Consider the following 12,822-nt stretch of genomic DNA (forward strand, 5'->3'; position numbering starts at 1 on the left):
CGGGAGCGACAGAGTACGCATCAGGACGCGTCCTGACGGCTCCTCTGAGATTTGGGCTTGGGGCCTGCACCACAAGGCACCCCAGCCCCCCAGCCCTGCAGCTGTTAACAGGCACGTTGCCTGGTTGTTTTGGCACGTTTATGAGCATATGTTTGCAGCAGATGTCGCCCAGTTAACATAGCTCTCAACCATTTATGTTGCAAAGGCGGGTGAAAACACCAGATTTTATTTTTGGCGGGTGAGAGGCCCATTGAAACGAATGGGTGTGAAGGTGGCTTGGTGGGTGAGTCAGCTGTTTGCAAGGCAGGTGTCACCCACCAAAAGCGTGTGAGTTGAGAGCTATGAGTTAATAAAGGACATCAAGCTACCCTACAGCCTCCTGTCATCTTTATAAGAGTTTACTACACATTCAAATGCGTTTTGCTTTCTGTTATAGTTGTTTCTGTGTTTATGTTGTATATAAATGTAGTGTCTGTGTCAGGGATGCCATGGCATTGTTCGGGCTTTTGAGGCTTCACTTGGTACATAACATGCACATGCAGTGACAGTAGACCACTCCTGTTCCAACATGGCTCATGGTTCCGACAATCCGCAACAGTATTTCCTCTATGTCTACACGAGACTTTAAGGAGTTATTTAGTGGACCGGAAAAGCACAGGGTTGCTCAACTAGTATCATTTGGAAGAGACGGAAATATTGAGAGAAAAAAAACTATTTAGGAATAATTGTTACAGCAACTTCTTTTGATATAAATATTATAACTGTTATTAATTTCATATTGGACTGTGCCGCGCCGTAAAGCTTTCAAGTGAAAATTGACTGTGTTTTCGAATGGTATTTTCGTAGTTCCAATCACCTCAGGTACAGTGCGTTACTGATGGGCGTGGCTTTCAAGTGAAAATTGACTGTGTTGTCGAATGGCATTTCCGTAGTTCCAATCACCTCAGGTACAGTGCGTTACTGATGGGCGTGGCGTTTATCGCTTCTCTGATTGGTCAATTGAGAAATAGGCAACATCTACTCTATTCGTGCGTTCATTGGTCCGGCAGTGGCAATTGGAGTCGTGTGCAGAACAGAGGGGGATCAGGGGGAAAAGGGTGGGGGTGAGAAGGGAGGAGGTCGTGGGAGCCAAGGTGCCGTGTGCAAACCCGCGTGTGGCGCAGCGGAGGAGGAGGAACCGAAAATAAACAGGGGGGAAACCCAGAGGAGGAGGCGGCTGGAGGAGGACTACGAAGCAGGTGAGCTCTACAGCCGTGATCGCGGGGCCGGAGGTCTGCGTCCTCTCCGAAATGGCGAGGGCTGCGCCGCCGCAGTGAAGAAGGCGGACGGGGAGGCGGGGGTGAAATGGAAGCGCGCGTCGCGGCCTTTCACTGCGTCAGGCCTTGCGCGCTCCCAGGCCCCTGTGGAGGAAATATGGCGCGCACGGTTGCGCTTGCACGGGCCAGCCGAAAGATTCACCACTGACAGGGGCTTGACAGGCGGCCGGGAGGGGGCGGAGCCGTGACACCGCAACGGCCTCTGTCAGTCCTCTATTATGAGCAGGCCGCTTGAGGTCAGCGGCCAGCCTGTGGCCTCACTGCCGCCCTGGCACCCGCCCCAGCTGTTGCTCCTGCTCGGCCGGGGACGCAGGGCATCGGACTGCCCCCTGCTTGTAAGTATCTAGGCGTTCAGTGTGGGGATGGAAGTAAGTGTCTGGCCTTTTCTAGGGTGGTCCCCTGGGAGCACGTGTGGCGGGGAGGGAGAGCAGGCAATGTCTTAATAGTACATGACTGGTAATGGGACTCTAGCGTTAGTCAAGCGCCCATTGTACGCTCCCCACGTGATTCGTGCAGTAGTAGTGATTTCAGCAATCCATCTGTAGTACCTTCACGTCAAACGTTTGGCGTTCTTTTGTTTTTTGGAGCGTATTGTTTGTGCATGACAAAAGGTGTCTTTTAAGGTTCACGCCCAAATGCAGTCAACTGTGCAACCTACTGATTTTATTTTTTTCATGCGACCGTTGCAGCCTCGCGTTTATTTCGTAATCGCAGTTAGGCTGGTGTTCAGCAGTGTATGGGCGCAGGTTGAACGTGGGGTAACAGTAACCGTGCAGCCGAGCTATGTTTGTGGATTCAGATTGCTGATTCCTTGGGGCCGAATACGTAGTTTTCATGATTCTAGCAGCTGTCTTGTCACTTTCTTGAATGATCATTTTTAGGTCATTGCACAGTATTCCCGGCAGTCCAGTTGTTTAATCTACAAATCAACGTGTCTTGTTTGCACGTGGCCCAGGGGGTTGGTAACATTTCCAATTAAGGATACGGTCGAACTAGCAGCTGCATACACGACTGTCCGAGTTTCGATTTCGCCCTCGTGTTGTTTTTTGGTATTCTAACGTGATAGCTTAAATCTGAGATGGTTCGCCTATGTTGTGAACCTTTTCAAAAAATATCTGTACCACTGTAATCACAATCGGTATTTTATGTATTTAATTTGCTCATTCATTCTACTGTTGCAAGGTGGAGGAGAAATCGTTTATCTCTAGTATCGTGTTTGCTATCCATTGCAAATTATTGTAGTGGCTTCCTTTTATGTGATCCAGCAAGGCTTCTTACCATTTTTCTTTTTGCGAGGAAAATGTAGAGCTGAAATTAAAATCCCAATTACTAACAGAATGTTCAAAGATCATCCAGATATCTGGTCCAAAATATTATTTCAAATCTTCTCTATCATTATTAAAACGCAACCCTTCCCCCTTCCTGGACTCACTCAATAATTATTCCCATTTTCAAGAAAGGGAGCGGGAAAGATCCCACATGTTATAGACCCATAGCGTTATTGGACGCTCCCGGTAAGATTTTCTCTCGTATAATTTTAAGAGTTTCAAAAATGGACTATGCAGGCTGGACTTGATGATCCTTTTCAAGCAGGCTTTGTGGCACAAGTAGGTACTATCCCTAATATTTTTACCTTAAATACACTTCTTTCTGAGCACACTGTTCAGAGACAGACTTTGTTTCTAGCCTTTATTGACTTTAAAGTCGCTTTTGACTCAGTCGACAGATCTTTTATAACCAAACACAATTGCCCCTCTTCTTTGACATCACTAATAGTTCTCCTTCACACAAACACTACCATGCAGGCGAGACTTGCTTTGGGGGGCGATCTGACAGCCAAATTTACAACACACAGAGGATTGAAAACGGGGGTGTATCTTGGCCTCTTCTATATTCAATTTCTTTATTTTTGATTTGGGTACTGCTCTCAAGCAGATAAGTAGTGATTCTCCGATTATGGGTTTGACCAAAATCCAATATCTTCTTTATGCAGACGATTTGATTCTCATTTCAAAAACTCAAAGTGGTTTACAAAATCTCTTAAATGGTCTGGAATCGTACGTGGATGCAAACCACCTAAATGTAAACATGAATAAAACACAAATAATGGTCTGCAAATGGCACATGGGAGCGAAAGTCAAACCTTTTACATGGAAATTGCATAATTCTGCCCTTGTCAAGGTATCAATATATAAATATTAGGGGATTCTGATCACCGATACTCCTGCAAACCCCAGTCAAGATATAGAAATTAAGGGCAAACTACAGACTTTAGTTGCTCAGGCTAAAATATTAACGGGCAAATTCACAATAAAACATTGGTAACTTTCTATATGCAGAAAGTCCTTCCAATCTTAACTTATGGGTCAGAAGCCCAGGCCCCCAAAAAAGAACTTTGGTGGGATAGATTGGAATCATCCTTCTGGAAGTAAGTACTACATTTGCCGGCAAGCACCCCGTTACCATTGATTAGGTTTGAACTGGGCTCTCTTTCCATTTTTTCGTATGTCACTTGGAAATACTGTGCATTTCTCCGAAAATGTCTTCTCTCTCTTGATCGTATAGATATTTTGGGTAAAGTGGCTGTCCATCTATTAAGCAGAGATCGAATGTTCTCCCAAAAATGGTGTAAGTCAACTCTAAATGCACTAGCTGATGCATCAATTTCGCTGGAGCTTTTACTATCAAATGAAGGCAGTGCAAAAAAAAAAAAAATTCAACAGTATGATTTGGTGTACTAACCAAAATAAATGTTTAAATTACAAAGACTTCAAACGGAACTTATTTGGTCATAAGCGTCAGTGTTATGGCTGACTATTTGGTCAAAATACGTCAAAAGCTGCTTCGCTTTCGTCTGAATTTGTGGCCAACTCGAGATGTTCTGTCTCGTAGAAATCTAATCCCGAAGGTTGATAATTACTGCCGATTTTGCAAAGTTTTAGACCAAAAAGAGACTTTGGAACATTGTATAGTGTACTGCTCTCAACTGGCAGCCACTCGTAAGCTATATTTCAAAAACTATCTGGAAGACCAAAATAGGTATATACACAAAGATCTGTGGCAATTCATCTTCTCATCACCTAAGCTAGTCATAAAGATAGCCACGATACAATTTTTGGATGCTGTATTTCCTGATGACTGCTATAAGCTTCAGTCAAATGCTATTGAACATCAAAAAGAGTATCAATTGAGTAGTCCAGACTGTTGAATCCATTCACTGCACTTGCTGTTCTTGTACAAATCTGCTGGTAAATAATCATGAAATGCAATTTAAAAAAAAATGCATTGTTTTTTTTGTATGTTGAAAATTTGAAAGGTTGATTGTATTAACCAAACAAATAAAAATAAATAAAAAAAATCCCAATTACTTGAAAGTGGCTCGAAATTTGATTGTAAAACCTAAGATTTATTTGCATTACAAAATTGGCACATGAGCAGCTATTGTTGGAAGGTCCGTTGACCAGGTTGCAGGAAATGTCCCTGAATTGGATCGGCACAAAAATCCCGTGGATGATGGTGGGTGTTTGAATGCCCCTCCTAAGTTTGGTAATGCTTTTGGAAGCAGGGCAGGATAGCGGTTATCACACCATGCTCCCACTTTGCTGGTGTTTGTCACACCATGCTCCCACGTTGCTGGCGTTTGTCACATAGTGACTTATATACTTGATGTGGATAAGCACTCGTGCTTTGTTCGATATCCACCACACCTTCAGTACATTTGAAGTGTGAAATCTGAATGCTTTGGCTTAAAATAATGATTCCAAATAAGGTTTCGGTGAAAGGAAGAGGAGAATGGGTTGAAGAGAGCTAAATGAACCCCAAATTGTTGAACAGGAATCTAAGGAAGTTAACCAATATTTTGTCGGCCTTCCCAGCCTGGTTGTTAAGAGTGGGTAATTGGTGGTTAACTTGGCTTTGTCAATCGTGAAATTAACAAGGCCAACAAAGTAAAAGGTTGGTCAGGAAGAACAGTGACACATGGGAAGAATCTGGAAAAGAAGAAAATGCAATGTGGGTTGATGCTTAGGAGCCAATTTATATAGTGTACGGTTATGAGGTGAATTGGCCAGGGGAGGCAGTTCATTTGCTTTCTCATGTGGGGGCAAGGCCTTGGGGTATTGCTCCCTACATTTGTCATTCAAACATCTGCCAGAAGAAGTTTTGAAGGTTGGCCAAGCGAAACATGTTCCTAGACTGGTTGTAGTGGGGGAGCTGTTTATGAAAATAAGCTGTGCCCTGTTTTTCTTGTGTATGGTTCCTAGGATTTTGAACTTCATCCTCAAACTATCCTTTAATGTGTTTACTGTATCATAACCAGCAGTTGCGCCTAGATAATTGCTTGTGTAGTTTCATCACCTATCTTAAACCCACAATGATTTGGGTGACTTCTCACTGGTGTGAGGGTGGGTGTATCAAAGTTGCTATTAAATCCAAAGTCTGGGCGAATTCGCAGCGGTTAACCGGTTCAAATCTACTTCTTAACCGTTGTAAATTTTTTTTAAAAAAATGGAAACGGCGGCAGTGTGTCCCTGTCTCGAGAAAATGGATCCTGAGCATATTTGTCACAGTATTTTGTATGCTACACAGTAGGAATTGTGCACATACACAAGACATAAACATAAACTTTAATTACGGACCATCCCCATACCTTGTGGGACTTTAGTAACGTTGTCAAGTAGGAAGAAAGGAATTGGACAATCTCTGCCGGGCCGGATTGCTCCATTATAATATATGTAATTGGCCACTGCGTGGTACCTACAGACATCTACTTGGTTCGCAGGCCTTCATTTATGACATGGCACATTTGCATCACTGGGTGTGGCCACTCTTCGAGAAGTTTGTTGCTGCCCTATAAGTTCCATGCCAACAAGTCGGGGCTTATGGCTAAACTGTATTGTATTGGTAATGATGGCTGTGGTGGTGCCCTGTTTACAAGTTGTATACTCAGTGTTCCTGGAAAACATGACACATTGGCAGCACCTATTGATACCATCTTTTTGTGCTTACAAAACAATCCCTACTATTTTTTACTTTTTCATTTTAATTACTCATATTTGAAGGTTTCTGTCCCTATCTGCTTTACTTTGAGTCTGTGTGCAAGTTACCCCTAAAAGGAAATCATTGAAATCTATTAACGTGGGCAACATTCATTCTTGGTGTGTGTGTGTAATATTTGTTTTAGTGTTTGTTTCGGCAGTGGCACTAGCAAGAGAGACAGACCATTACAGTGGCCCTAACAATTGCCCACATATTGGTTTGGTCACAGGAGTGCTTGAGTGAAAAGACATAATACATCTTGGAAAGTACAGATGGGCATTCTGTGTGCCAGCTTGAAGTCGTTCTTTTCGGTTTCCTGTCACACACTTATAAAACATAACCTCGCCATAATGTCCTCAATTGTTTTGCACATGTTAATACATTTAAGAAGTTATCAAATCTTTGTAGCACTAATGACAAGTCAACTTGAATCGCGTATGAAGGCCAGTACATACTATATTTTTTCGTTAGGTGGAAAGCTCAAAATTCACCTTGTGCCAGCCCTTCAAAAGGGTGTTTTTAAAGATTTTTGTTTTATTGATTAATTATAACCTTAATATTTTCCTTCATATATACTAATGAGGACACATTTCTTTTGTCCATAACAGATAAAAAAACATTTTCCACTTCCTCATACTCTAAATTCTTAATATCATTTTGTTTGAGGTTTGTCATAGAGACCAAGTCTAAAAACGCACATTAATACAGCACCTCCAATGTATCTTTTTTTTTTTTTTTTATTTTTATTGTAAAACTTCAACTTGATATTTTCGTATCATGTTTTTGTTACATTTCCCAAAGAAAAAAAAAATTCTACTTCGTCCATCTCCACCGTGGGTATTCTTAGTTAGATTTAACAATGAATATTGTAGTTTAGGGTAACACATTTTTATGGTAACAGTTACCGGAAAGAGCAGCCACCAAGAGGGCAGATCTTTCAGATATTGGCGGCCTTCAGTTGGGTACTGACTTTAGGGCTTCATCAAAGAAGTTGATGAGGTTGCAAGAGAGCTTGATATTATGACCTGCTGTTGCGTTATCCCACCAATCATCGGGTTCCTCGGATTGTGTTTTAAATTCATTTAGCTGCACCTCACGGAGATCTGTCGGCATTGGGCACAGTATAGCTAGGTGCTTTAGAGATTCAACTTCTGTGGTTTTGCAAAAGCGGCAGTAATTATTTGCTGTTTCATTATTCTTTTGCCTCCAGAGCGTCTCATTAGTATTTAAAGCGTTCAGTCGCAGCCTTAGAAATTGTGCCCTGTGGTGGCGAGACGGACAGTTTGTGAGATATTTTGGTTGAAAATTCAGTTTAACTTGACTTCTGGAAGTGGGCAGGGTTGATTTAAGGGCTAGGCGGGTATTGTAGGTTGTGATCCAATCCCATTCCGCTATCTTCTTCTTGGCATGTTGTGGGCGCTTGACTAGCTCTTCCTCCGATATGCCTGCGTCAGCCATGATAGAATATAGTTTGCGCTTCCATGTGTGGATGAGGACATGGTCGGTGGTTTCCAGCCCCAGCTTAAAGATGTTATATGCTGGGATGGTAGAGCTGAGTAATATTTTGCGCAAGGTAGATAGAGATTTCCAGACAATTGTCATATACATGGAATTCAAAGCTAGCTCATATCTCAGAGCCGACATGGAGATTTGATTCGGAAGGCTCAGGACACGTCTCCAAAACTTTCCCTCCAGTTGGCACCATAGGTTGTGGTTGATATTCAAGGCTGCTTCGCTGCCAAAAGTAATAGTTGGAATTACTTTTTGAAGATAGAACGTTACTACGGGAGCGATAGAAAATTTCCCGTAGTCAATATTTATTTTGGCAGCTTGGAGACTCAGGATCTTTATTTTGTCCTTCAGATCACCGGTCCATGCAGCTTCGCAAACCGAGTCATTGACCATTACTCCAAGGTAGCGAATAGACTTAACAACATTTAGCACTTTTTTTTCTATGTGCCATTGGAAAGACCTGTCTTTTTTTGATCTACCTTGGCCGATGCACATGATTTTTGTTTTCTCTGTGTTTAGATAGAGCTCGTTGAAAGTTAGAAACTCATGCAGGCGAAGAAGAAGATGTTGAAGGCCAATTTGGGTTTGATCAACCAACACTATGTCATCCGCGTATACCAGGTGATTAATGAAGGTTCCGTTTAGCTTGGGTGGAAAACAATGAACAGACTTTAGCCACTCGGGTAAGTCAGCTATAAAGAGTTTAAAAAGGTCTGCTGCGAGGGGGCAGCCTTGTTTGACGCCTTTAAATGTTCTTATTGGATCTGTAAGATCGCCTTGTGAATTGACTCTGACTTGGATGGACGTATTAGAGTGTAAGGCGATGATGGGCTCTAACAGAGACTCTGGGCAATGCCACAGACGTAGTTTTGCCCATAGTTTGGTCCTATTTATGGCGTCAAATGCTTGTCGAAGATCGACAAATGCCAGGAAGATTCTTTTTTTCGCCTCCATCGCTGACCGCTTTAAAAATGATAGTATTGTCAGATTCACATCAGTCCCCACGTTTTTCGTGAACCCTGTTTGGCGACAGTCAAGTTTTCCAGCTGAGATTGCCCAATTCACCAGCTGTTGGCGCAAAAAGGATCCGAATACTTTCCCAATAGTATCTAGAAGGGCAATCGGGCGATAGTTCGAAGGGTCGGCTCGACATCCCTTCTTATATATCGGAACTACAATAGCCCTGCACCAGGAGGAAGGCAGTTTCTTGCAGCTTGTAATCCGACAAAACAGCTCGTGAATAAATTTCGCCCAGTGTATACTGTGTTTTTTGAGCATGAGATTTGATATTTGGTCTGGCCCAGCAGCTCTTGAATTTTTCAGCTTGGAGATTGCATATTCAATCTCTTTGCAAGAAGGTATGATGTCCCAGGTAGAAAGTGTCACGTCAGGCTGCGGGGGATCTTCAGACTCAGGTTTTTCATACATTAAGGTAAAGTATTCGCGCCATTTGTCGCCAGTGATTTCATTAGAAATTGCTGGCGATGATTTGGAGCGGCCCTTATTCAGGATGGCCCAGATTTCACGGGTATTTTTCTGTACAAGAAGTTTTAACATCGTTTCTGCTCGACCTTGATCGATGATGGTTGAGTGTGATCTTAGCCAGTTTCGATAGTCTTGTCGTCGGGCCTTGATCTTCATTGCCTTGCAGCGTAGATCGCACGGCTCTCTTTTAATTTGCCTGAGATCTTTCCTTAGTAGTTTTTTTGCCAGTCCGATTTCAGAACTATATAGATGTTTCGGGAGTGATCCGTACATTCTTGAGTTGGAAATTATTTGACTGTGGTCCATCAGCAGATGTGTATATTCTACTGTCTCAAATTCGTTTACGCTGTGGCATAGATTAGCGATAGCTGATCTATTGATTGCTAATCGATTGCCTGCTGCATTTGTTTGTAATTGAAAAGAATATTTGTCTGGCGTTTTGCAGAGTTCTTCATGCCAAACAAGCCGCAGCAGGTTATGATCGCTAGATGACATTGGCCGTACTTTGAGGGAAGAAACCTTATCGAAGAGGTCCGCCGAGGCCCAAATATAGTCGAGGGTATTTGTTCGAGCCATGCTATGCCATGTCGGATTTGCAGGAGAGTCGCCCTTTGTTGTTCCATTTAGCATCTGGCAGTTGCGTGCTAGAAGTTCCTTTGACCAAGTTTGGCCTCGCTTAGCTACATCAAGGTCCGGAAGCCGGACATTTAGTTTAGTAAGTGGATCATATTTAAACCAGCTGCAGTTGAGGTCGCCGCAGATAAGTACAGAAACATTATTGTGTTCTACAAAAGTGTGATCTATTTCATTCAGTATTGACTGAATGAAAGATGTTGAAGAAATCATGGCAGGATTCCAGTATCCATTTATTATTAGAAGATGGGAGACGGTGGCTCTTAATGAAAGTTTGAGCAAAGTACTTTGCACGAATGGGTTAGGGTTCGTAGAACTAACGAGCGACCACCAGTTCTGGATTTTCAAAAGAGTTAACAAGCCTGCAAATGGTCGACCCTTTGGGTTCTTTCTAGCTGGATTTATCAGCGTAATGAATCCATCACGAGTCGGGGGATCCCGTAGCCACGTTTCCTGTAAACATAACGCAAACACATTCACCAAGGATTCTTGGAAAGTGTTAAACAAGTGCGTGAATCCTCTCGTGTTCCATGACAGTATAATCAGTGCCTTTTGTTTGACGTCGGCTCATTGTTGTTTGCGTGGCCCATTTGGGAATCGTTTTGCGTTATTGGCTCTTCTTTCAAATGATTGATGCGTGGCGGCGTCTAAAATGTCGGGTGATGAAACTAGAGATTGGCGCACAGCCTGACGCCTGGCGGTGCTGTTATTTGCTTCATGGTCACGATTTATCTTGGAAGATGAAGCGCCTCTCGTTGTGAGAGGTTCAAGGGTGAGATCAAAGCCGTAAAGTAGGAGATCTTCATTTGCTTGAAGTAGCATATTTTTTACCGCCGTCGATTAAAATATGGAGAATCACTTGGTCGGAAGACGCTTCTGTTATATATTCCACAATTTTGATGTCATCTGACGAGATGGCTCGCAGTGGAGGTATACATGCGAACAGTTTTAGGATGTTTCCTCTATTTAGGTTGACTTCGTTGCCGTCTGAGTGGATATTTTGGAGACCGAGTTTCCACTTACTAGTTTGAGGCTCAAAATTAGCAGGACCGGGAGCGCGCTGCATTGGAGGCAAGCACAGTTTGAGCTGATTCGACGTGTGTTTGGGATTTAGCCTACAACTTAATGGTTGCTGGGCTTTCCTCTTTATTGAGGGTAAAATTTGTCGGGCGTTGGTCCTTGATTGAGCGATATTCGATGTTTTATTTGTTTCTAGCTTCTCCCCCATTGATGGCCCGGTTGATGTTACAGCTGGAGCTGCAAGAGAAGCATTGATGGAATTCTCAAAATCAGCTGAGTAGGTCGATAGATCACATAGGTCAACAGAAGAATCTTGAGAACCGTTTATAGTGGAAGCATCGTTGGAGGCTATGCGCCGTCGTTTTGAGGTCCTTGAGGGACTCGGTCTAGCACCTGTAGATCTTGATGGTGCATTGTTTGAAGGTTTTGTTAAAGTCGCTGAATGAACATGCCGAGTAAACAGGCTTGTCTTTTTGGGGGTTGTTAGATTCCTTATAAATTTTTTTTTTTTTGATTTGCTGTTTTTGTTTAGGATGAGTGCTTTTTTTGTTAGAAAGCTCTGCCTCTTGTCCGGCAGGCTTTTTCAGATAAGTTTCGACGTTTGTAATGATAGTTTTTGCTGGCCCTTTGAATATATTAAATGAGTTCACTGATTTGGAGGTTTGTGCCGGTACATGTCCTTGTAACGAGATTTCTTTTATTGTGAGGCTGCTTGTTTGCGGGACTGGTCCCTGCATGTCCGAAGTTGAAACAGGAGTGTCATAAGAGGGCGCCGGAAGGCTCATTGTTGGATCATACAGCGATGGTTCTTTTCCGAGTGTCGCAGGTGCGGTCGAGACTTGAGAACTTGTTGGATTTTCTTGTTTCTTGCAAGGGTCTCGGGAGGTCAGGGTTGTGTTTTTTCGCATCCATTTCACGGCGTCCAGCAAGCCTTCCATTAGAGAATCGTTTTGACAGTGATGACGAGCAGCGAGATCGCTCAGCCTGTCTTGCCATCGCGCCGCATTTTCATTATTTGTTGTCATTTGGGCTTGAAGGAAGCACGAGAAGTGTTCAAGTTTGTCGAGTTTTGCCGTTAGGTTCGAAATGGCAGCTCCTTGGTCACTTATTGATCCTATCAATGATTCAAAAATTTTGGTGAATGGAGCTAAGGCAACAGCCGAGGCAGCTAAGACGTTGTTATGTATCTGAGAAAGCGCTTCGGGTGAAATGCCAAACGACTGAGGTGCGGAGTCTTGGAGGGACAAGGAGCCAACAGAATTGTCTAAGTTGTAATGCGGATTAAAAGTGGTAAATATTTTTGCAGAAATCGTCGGATGAGCTTCTTCGCCGAACTGAGATGGCCTTGGGTGTGGGGTACTTGCATTCGGCGTTAAATTTTCACATACAGGAGGTATGACGGAGGTGCATTTAGCTTTTAGCTCGGCGACTCTTTGCAGGCGACTTGCCCGAGCAATCGCACTCCGATCGCATGGAATGGGGAGTGGATTGAGTGCAGGGGCCGGTGGTTGAGGGGTGCTAAGTGGCTGAACAGCGCTGAGCTGGTCGTTTGCACTCGAGATGGAAGAGCGACCAACGTCTGGAGCTTGACATGCCAAAGCGCTATCGTTGTCAGATTCGGCGCATTCAAAGGCTGTTCCTATAGCAGTACGACCTGCTATTTTTAGAGTAGGAGGATCAGTTCGGGAATAAATTGGATTGGTGGTGACCAAGAAACGTGAGATATTAGCAGGGGCCATCATTAAGTTTGCGGTGCTGACCAGTGCGCTCTTGGGGCCACGCGACTGAACCGGGAAGTGACAAGCGCTTCCCTTCTGTA

General features: G+C 43.4%; 1 protein-coding gene across 4 annotated transcripts in view; it reads left to right on the forward strand.

Moving 5' to 3' along the window:
* Positions 1-1,107: 1,107 nt before the first annotated feature.
* The window catches only part of CNBP (CCHC-type zinc finger nucleic acid binding protein), a 72,514-nt gene continuing 60,799 nt past the window's right edge, over positions 1,108-12,822 (forward strand). For 2 of the 4 annotated variants that reach the window (XM_069643949.1, XM_069643947.1), the window contains exon 1: positions 1,108-1,238. The gene's annotated coding sequence lies outside the window, so the exon portion shown is untranslated. Of the gene's footprint in view, positions 1,239-1,513; positions 1,652-12,822 lie in introns of those variants that run through there. The other 2 variants (XM_069643950.1, XM_069643948.1) reach the window with 1 other exon arrangement.

The sequence above is a fragment of the Ambystoma mexicanum genome, chromosome 2p, assembly GCF_040938575.1.
Source record: "Ambystoma mexicanum isolate Mex_15411 chromosome 2p, UKY_AmexF1_1, whole genome shotgun sequence".
NCBI classification, from domain to species: Eukaryota; Metazoa; Chordata; class Amphibia; order Caudata; family Ambystomatidae; genus Ambystoma; species Ambystoma mexicanum.